This window comes from Erpetoichthys calabaricus, chromosome 2, assembly GCF_900747795.2.
Source record: "Erpetoichthys calabaricus chromosome 2, fErpCal1.3, whole genome shotgun sequence".
Lineage (NCBI taxonomy): Eukaryota > Metazoa > Chordata > Cladistia > Polypteriformes > Polypteridae > Erpetoichthys > Erpetoichthys calabaricus.
The window spans coordinates 65,174,053-65,183,429 of record NC_041395.2 but is presented as its reverse complement, the minus strand read 5'-3'; positions in this window follow the sequence as shown (position 1 = coordinate 65,183,429).

The following is a 9,377-nucleotide window of genomic DNA, read 5'->3' as shown; positions in this document are numbered from 1 at the left end:
TTTTTACTTTGTAAAAAAAAATTATTAACTGCTGATGATATAGATCGTTTTGTCAGTGCTGAAATTCCAAACAGAGAAACCTGTCCTGACCTCATTAAAAAGATTCAGCATATTGGGACTCGCAAGATTACAAATATTGTTTTTACAGAAGCTCTGAAATAAAAGTGAAACTAATGAAATAGCAACAATTCAAAGAAAAAAAAATCTTAAAGGTGTGTATCCGGAAAACCAAACACGGGGGTTGGCGAGTGAAGCGAGCAGGGGGCAAAGCCCCCTAGTATTATTTATATTTATTGTCATGGGTGTTACAAGTTTTCTATGCTCATGAGAAAATAATTAATGGAAATACAGGAAGGAGCAAAGCCGGAAGTAACATGACTATCTTATCACTGCATGACCAACACTCTCTCTACTCTTTACTGTTATACTTCTTTGAAGGGGCAGCCAACTAAATATCTTCCACCTGCTTCTGGCTGGCCATCTCAGGCATGTGTGGGCCTTCTAGAAGAAGATAAATGGCACAAGTCCTCAAGATAAACACTAATGTTCTTTTAATAATAAGTGACAACTGGTACTAATGCACTGTATTTTGTTATCCAGGGCTATACATTATTTAATGTACTGGTCAAACTGAAAGCTTTAATTTTGAAAAAACATCACAATGCATAATGAGAATATAAACTACCTTAGCTGCACTTATTCAGAGTCTGTGTTCCGAAAGACAATGTTTCCGCTCAGCGTTTGACATCTGATCATGGGATTGGGAGATGTTCTTTCAAATTTTCTGTATCACAGACGGTCGGTTGACTCTTGGGTCTCTACTTCCTGACTCAACAGTACCACCTCTCATGAAACATTACATTTTTATTATGAGGATTGCCTTCAACTGCACTATAAACTATACTAAAGTGTGCTCCTGCACCAGAGGAGTATGTCTGAAATCCTAATCACTATAAATCCACTGCTTCTTGCTGTCAGAGATCCCTAAGCCCATGAGCAGAACTGCCAAAGAACTGTCATGGAGCTGAGTTTTCAATTCTTCAAATCCATGGTTTTATTTGCTCCCTAACCACAGTCTGGCATGCTACGTTTTGCATTTTGCTTCTGCAGTTGAATTTGTAATTTTTATTTACTGTATTCATTTACCTTTTTGTCATTTTGACAGTATGGGCCTTGTTTAATTTATTTTCTTAATCTGTTATTATTTTTTTTATCTTATTTTTTTCAGCTAATACCTTCCTTGTGTGAAATGATTGTCTTAAGACTGCGGTAGTTAAACCCCTACTTAAGAAAAATAATCTCGACCCCTCTGCTCTTGAAAATTATAGACCCATCTCTAACCTGCCTTTCTTAAGTAAAATTCTAGAGAAGGCAGTCATTATGCAGTTAAATGAGCACCTCAATAAACATGCTATTCTTGACAAATTTCAGTCAGGTTTTAGAACACATCACAGCACAGAAACTGCACTCGTTAAAGTAGTAAATGACTTGCGGGTAAATGCAGACAGAGGCCATTTATCTGTTCTCATCCTCTTAGATTTGAGTGCCGCATTTGACACCATTGATCATAATATTCTTAAGAATCGCCTTAGTCAATGGGTGGGCCTCTCTGGCAGTGTCTTAAATTGGTTTGAATCCTACCTGGCAGGGAGAAAATTCTTTGTTAGTTGTGGTAATTATAACTCAAAGACACATGATATTCTATATGGTGTTCCACAAGGCTCTATCCTGGGTCCGCTGCTCTTCACAATCTACATGCTTCCATTAGGTCAGATTATCTCGGGACATAACGTGAGCTACAACAGCTATGCTGATGACACACAGCTGTATTTATCAATAGCACCTGATGACCCCAAATCTCTTGATTCGCTAACACAATGTCTAACCTGTATCTCAGAATGGATGAATAGTAACTTTCTCAAATTAAATAAAGAAAAAACCGAAATCTTAGTGATTGGCAATAATGGATACAATGAGGCTATTAGAAATAAACTGGATGCATTAGGATTAAAAGTCAAATCGGAGGTAAAAAGCTTAGGGGTAACTGTTGATTGTAATCTGAATTTTAAATCGCATATTAATAAGATCACTAGGACAGCATTTTTTCACCTAAGGAACATAGCAAAAGTTAGACCTCTTATATCATCGAAAGATGCAGAGAAATTAGTTCATGCGTTTGTCTTTAGTCGGCTAGATTACTGTAATGCACTCCTCTCAGGACTACCCAAAAAAGACATCAATCGTTTGCAACTAGTGCAGAATGCAGCTGCTAGAATCCTTACCAGGAAAAGAAAATCCGAACACATTTCTCCAGTTTTGATGTTACTACACTGGTTACCTGTGTCATTCAGAATTGACTTTAAAATTCTGCTTATGGTTTATAAAGCTTTAAATAATCTTGCCCCATCTTATATATCGAAATGTCTGACACCTTATATTCCAAATCGCAACCTCAGATCCTCAACTGAGTGTCTCCTTAGAATTCCAAGAGCAAAACTTAAAAGAAGTGGTGAGGCGGCCTTCTGCTGTTATGCACCTAAAATCTGGAATAGCCTGCCAGTAGGAATTCGCCAGGCTAATACAGTGGAGCACTTTAAAAAACTACTGAAAACACATTACTTTAACATGGCCTTCTCATAACTTCACTGTAATTTAATCCTGACATTCTGTATATCCAATTCATTATAATAACTATTCATTCAAAATTTGTACTAACCCCTACTCTCTCTTCTGTTTCCTTTTCCGGTGTCCTATTGGTGGTGGCTTGTGCCACCACCATCTACCCAAAGCACCATGATGTTCCAACAATGATGGATGGATTAAAAGCCAGAAGTCTGTATAACCATCAGCATCAAGTGACTCCGTGAGAACCCTAACTACAAAGAGGACTATTTCATTTATGTTAGGTAGAATGCCCAAAGGGGACTGGGCGGTCTCGTGGCCTGGAACCCCTACAGATTTTATTTTTTTCTCCAGCCTTCTGGAGTTTTTTTTTTGTTTTTTCTGTCCACCCTGGCCATCGGACCTTACTCCTTTTTATGTTAACTAAGGTTGTCTTATTTTAATTTCTTATTTGTCTTTTATTCTTCTTTTCTTCATTATGTAAAGCACTTTGAGCTACTTTTTGTATGAAAATGTGCTATATAAATAAATGTTGTTGTTGTTGTTGATTAAATATTCCATGGTTATGATCATTCTACACCTTTTACCCTCAATGGGTTATTTAGGCATTAGTTCAACACAATTCTTTGCCTTCCTACTGTATGTAATGTTCTTTTATTAATACTGTAATAGGTGGGATCTCCCCTGGCAGCCTTCTGCACCCAAAACAGCACAGAGAAGGTAAAAATGTACAAAATGGCTGAGCATTACATATAATAATAATAATACATTTTATTTATACAAGGCGCCCTTCTAAAAACTAAAGGACACCAAACAAACAATAAATAAATAAAAAACACATTATAAACAACTTAAAACATCAGAAAATACAAAAAAAATTAAAAATTTAAAAGAAAAAAATGAAATGAGGGACGTTCAAAAAGTTTCCGCGCTTTTATATTTTCATTGGAAACGGTGCAGGTGGGAGGAATAGTAATTAGGCATTAAAAAGTTGGTACGACGCTGGGAAAATTGCATCGCAAACAAAGGTGACTATGTAGAAAAGTGATATAATTTGATTTTGTAATTCTTAATAAACAGAGCTGCATCCCTCATAAAATTTACACAGGGAGAGAACACAAAAGGAAAAACTCAAAAGGTAAGACAACAAAATCTGCTGTCCCTTTGGGCCTGTCTAAATAATTTTTGGCCCCTATTTGTCCAGTGGAGTGTCTTGCTGACTTTCCCATTAAAGCACTACTTCTTTGAGCTCCCTTTCTTGTCTCCCTTCTTTTTCTCTCATTCCCATTTTTCTAAGGCTGGCCACTCATCATTCCATCATTTTCATGTTCACCCATACTCCTCCCAACTCAGAACAAGTCATTTCCTGTGAAGTGGCCTTGAAACCTTATTCTGGAGTTGCTTCCAGCCAAATTCTAACTAACTACTGAGGTTATTGGCAGCATTTTTCTTTCTCCACAGACACCAGAATAGACCTTCCTCTAGCAAATAATGGTGTGAAGCTCCTATCAGCAGCATGGCCTTTATAGTTCCAGGACTGTATGCCACCCGCACTATGTGAGGAAGCAGCACGATCATAGGTGTTCTCTTCTAAATCATATGCACTCTTGTAATCAGAGAGTGTTGTCATCTCCGGTGTTTCCTCTTTGGTCAACTTCTCTGTAGGAGAGAGCCAAAAATCCATGCCAATGGCTGAGTCTTCTGCCCCCAGCATTACATGCTTCCCTTCAGGCTGATTCTCTTTGTCGCTGTTATGGAAACTTCTGGCAGGACCTTGATTGCCCTGTGCCACCTTAGTGGTGATTTTACCCTGGCAATATTTTGCCAACAGGGCCCCTTCACAGTGCATTTTCTTTTTAAGCAAGTTCTAGTTTGTCATTTTACTCATTGTCTTTTAATTCTGAGCTGTACAGTACAATACATAGAACAGAATAAATCCTCAATACAATATAAAAATAAAAATTCTAGAAGTACGGAGTAGAATTTCACATTAGATGATATCACATAATATGATTTGGATTTGTTTTAAGTCCTGGAGACCTCATTCATCAAGCTGCCTCCCCCATTTTGCCATTCCACATCTGAAATAGCGCTAATCCGATGAAAGGACCCATTATTCCCACATCCCCATTCATCAGGGATGATTTTACCTTAGGCAGGCAATCTACAATTTAAAGACATTATTATTTTCTTGTGAATTGTTACATATGCATTATTTTCACTTTTACTTTAAAACCTTTTCTAAAAACAATACTTGTTTCTTTATTTCCTGCCCCGCGCGTGTTTACATCTCTTTCTTCTCAGACATATAATACTGCTCGTGTTGTGAAGGGTGTTGCGGCTGAACGTACGCTAAGGATATGCCTTTGGATCATTTGCTGTCTTTTTGCTGCTTGCTAGCTGCCTCTTCTGCCTGTCGCATGTCATTGTTTTAAGAGCTCCGAGCACATGATGCTTGCTTGCCAAAAGCAATCCAACAACTGCTAGATTAGAGGTCTGTTGACTTGTTTTAAATGATGGCTCACTGCCTGGTCTCGCGTGACGTTGTAAAAGCAATACCTGTCTTTTATTTCTGGCCATGGGCGTGGTTGAATTCTTTCTTGCAGGATGTATAACGCTGCTCGCGTTTGTTTGGGGTAGCTGCCGTCGTGCTACCCTTTGATCTTTTCAAAGCCTGTACAGCCGCTGTCCTTTTTGCTACGGCCCTGGGACAATCTCTTGGTACCAAGTCTCATGTTTACGGTCCCCGCGAGACGCACCGTGGCAAGTCTCCTTGGTCTCGCGGGTCTTTTACAGTAAATGTCTTTTGAGATTATCACGTATCGTAGCCTTGCATTTGCTTTCCAATTCAGGATTTCCTTTTATATATAGAGAGATGTGCACAAAGAACCTACACTCCACAATACTCAATAATCACAAACACTAATCAATAAACAATTCCTAATCCTCCACTCCCAGCAGCTCAGTCACCCTTCCTCCCAACTCAGCTCCCACAGTCCTTTTAAAATCCTTGACCCGGAAGTGCTTCTGTCCCTCAGTCCACATGACTTCCTAGCACTTCTGGGTCAGATCAAAACTCTTTTCTTCAGCCCGGAAGTACCACTCTCTGTTCTTCCCTGCAGCATCCCCTGGCGGCCCCCATGGTATCCAGCAGGGCTGTGAATTAAAACTCCAAGGTCCATTATGCCCTGCTGGAATTTGGGGCACCTCCATGTTGCAGGGAGGGCTCCATCTGGCGGCTTGGGGGTATTGGCCAGGATAAACTGCTGGCCATATATCACAATATATATATATTATATCTATATATCCTCATATATTTATAGATTTTGGTTTGATGTACATATCTACATGAGAGCACTTACCTTGAGCGTTGTATGGTGGTGCCATTGCAAGAACTCTGGTACAGAGAAATGGTAGGACAGCTATGTGGGACTGCATGTTCATGGCAGTGAGCAACAGTGAGCGGTGGTGTGCTACACTGCTTGACTCCTGCCACAAGGTACCCAGCTGCGTGAAAGAGTAGAAAGTATTGAAGCCAGAGAAAAGGGCCCGACAGAGGTTAGACAGTCCATGGGTATGCACACGTGCACAAACATGGATCACAGGTTTATTGGCTTTCTTCTGGGTTACAACTCATAGAGCAGACTATGTAAGGCTCGCTTGGTAATTAGAGGGAACAGGGTGAGGTGTCCATCTGGACTGGAGGAAGGGAGCTAAAGGATGTATAAGAACAGGAAAATGGACATCAGAGATTGTGCTCGTTTTCAGCAGGAAGTCTGTTGTTAGTGGATGGTGTACTGAAATATTGCTGAGCAGACTGACTAAAGATTGTAGGGGGTGCACTTACTCTTGTTTATACCCTAGAGAATGGAGAAGAGGGAATAATTGTGGTGAGTTGAACATTTGTCTTATTTGAGTATTTTTCTTTTGGAAGAATTCATTTGTTCCCTGAAACAGCCTGCTGTGTTTTTGTTTTTGACTCCAAAAGTCCTTGGTGGTCCCTATTAAACAGCCTGGACAAGACAGAAGGAATTGGGACTAGAGAGACAGAGTTTTTGTCTGATTTCGGAATGTTTTCCTTTTTTATTTTATCACATTTACTGTATTTATACATCTGAACAGGGCCATCTTAACAGCAGCATAGGCCCCCGGGCAAAGTAGTGCACTGGAGCCCCATGTTTTGATAGAAAAACAAAAACATACATAGGCATCAGAAACATTGTGGGCGCCTATGCTCCTGGGGCCCCAAGCCAGTGCCCGTAAGTTTTTTTATGGACTTACTAATGTGATTTTTTTCCATCTCATATTTTTTGATTAGAATTGATATTTAAATATCACTTTGTTTTTAATAAATATTTTGTAACATCTTATCTCTCTCACTTACCCTTGTTTATCTTTGGTATGACTATTCAGTGCCCCATGGTTGAACCATTGAAAGTTATGTGGTGGGTATGGGGCATCACACTGATGTTGTGGTGGAATATGGCATGTTTCTACCTAGGATGCATCTGTCTCTCTCTCTCTCTCTGTCACATGCTGCTACTCCTACATGCAGAACTGGCTTTCTGGACCACACAGTACACTATAGTAGACCCTAAATGACCACACTTGCATGAGCCAGACCAATCCTGCAGTCAGTCTCTGTCTTTGTCTTCTTTAGGACTTTACTTGGACCTTTGTCAGTCTGGGAATGTCCTTGCTCAGGCAACCATTTTCCTACCTAGCACCACCTCACAATAAATTTTCACATTTAAGCTTTTACAATTAAAATTTATTAGAACATTTGTAAAGTTCAGTCCAATCATAATGATGCTACCTAAGCCACAAGACCCTCCTCTTTCTCACTCTTTCTTTTCTTTGGAGGTTTTCTGTAGAATATGCAGCTGCCCTGAGGCAATCCGGTGGTCTCCCTGCTCCTGGCAACCTCTTGCCAGCCAGGTATTCCTTCACATTCAAAATAACTACTTTGTTTCCATTGTTTTTTGAGTACATATTTTTTTAAAGTAGATAATAAAGATTATAATATGGACAAACAGTATGCCTTCTTTAGTTCATTGAACTTTAAAAATGAAAGAAGGTAATTGGACTTTTACAATTTTTTCCTGTTTTGTAGAATGAGTTGTAGCTGATTAAATGAAGCTTTGATGGAAGAACCATGACATAAATAATCAGAACTCGAGATCGGTAAGCATTACATGAGATTTCATGCTGCACCAGTACACCTCTGGCTAAAAGGGTTGCTGATTACTCAATCTTTAATCTAAGAATGGTTCAAGTTCAGTACAGATGAGATAAAAAGAGAGACCCTTGGCAATATCATGCTGTATAAAGCATGTGACTTTAGGGATTAGTACAGTACTCCTCTTTGTTTAGCTCAGGGGCATCTGCTCACAACCATGTGCTTTAAGTTAAAAAACAGATTTATGTCACAGTGAAGCCACACTAGAACTACCCCCAGAAAAAGTCTGAGAAAAATAATTGTGAGAATGAGCAACATTTTTAGGCTCTCCTTTTAATGATATATGCACTTCTGTGTGACACATAAAGTTCTGTTCAGTATAGTATTTTTCCTTGAACTGGATTTACAACCTTTCATCCATTTTTAACCCTTTTATTGTTTTTCCTTGTAGGGCTATAAGAAGCCATAGCTAATATTTGAAACATTTGGCATACAGTACAAACCAATCCTGAACAGGACATTAGTGCATCACACACATACTCACAATAAGCCAATTTATAATTACCAGTTAATTTAATATTTACTCAATTATTCAGTCAATCCATACAAATTCAAATGGATATCCAGTCAAAGAAAGCCATAGGATATTAGGCAGCACTAAGCACTGTTATGCCTGGATAGAAGGCATGAAGAGGTGCTTAAGTATCAGGATGGATGGGCCAGAAATTGTAATTAACTAACATGCATAGTCAAAATTGAAAGTTTTGATATTCCTAAGAACTAAAACCCAAAACGTAAACCTATCTCAATGTCGAAAATAGAATTGCACTATTTTGTAATCAATAATAGAATCCATACCAGAATAATGCTAAATTTTGTTTGAGAGTATTATTTGCAATCTTGGATACAGACTGCATTTTGAACTGGTTCATAAAGTGTCACACATGTGATGTAATGAAAGTGAACACCACAGACATGCCCTTAGTAATTATAAGAAATGTAACAGTAACAGAGCCAAAAAAACAGATATATGCAAAAAATAAAAAAATGAACTCACTGTAAATACTAAACATAATATTATCCAAAATTAACTTTGTTCCAGGCATAATAAAGGTAATAGTGAATAATTCCATTGAATTCCTGACAGCTTGAAACCATTCCAAAAACACAAAAAAACAATCAGAAAAATGGAAAAAAACATTAAAGAAGTCACACCATTGTTAGCAAAGGCTTCTTGGTGGGGTAAGAATTAATATCGGTATTGCAATATTTCCCTTCATCCACCCATTTTCAAACCCAATTAATCCAGCACTGAATAATAATCAGAGTAATACAGTGGTAAGTGCTGCTACGTCACAGTTCCTAAATCCTGCATGTGCTTATCTGGTCACTGTTTGTGTGAAATTGATATGTTCTCCTTGTATTTTCATGGATTTGTTCCTGGGTACTCCAGTTGCCCTCCTACATCTCAAGAATATGCACATTTAGTTAAAGGGCATGTGTACATGCTAACGAATACCACAGAGTAGTCAGCAGTCTAAAATGAGTCTACAAGGAACCTGCTTAGTGTGCAAAT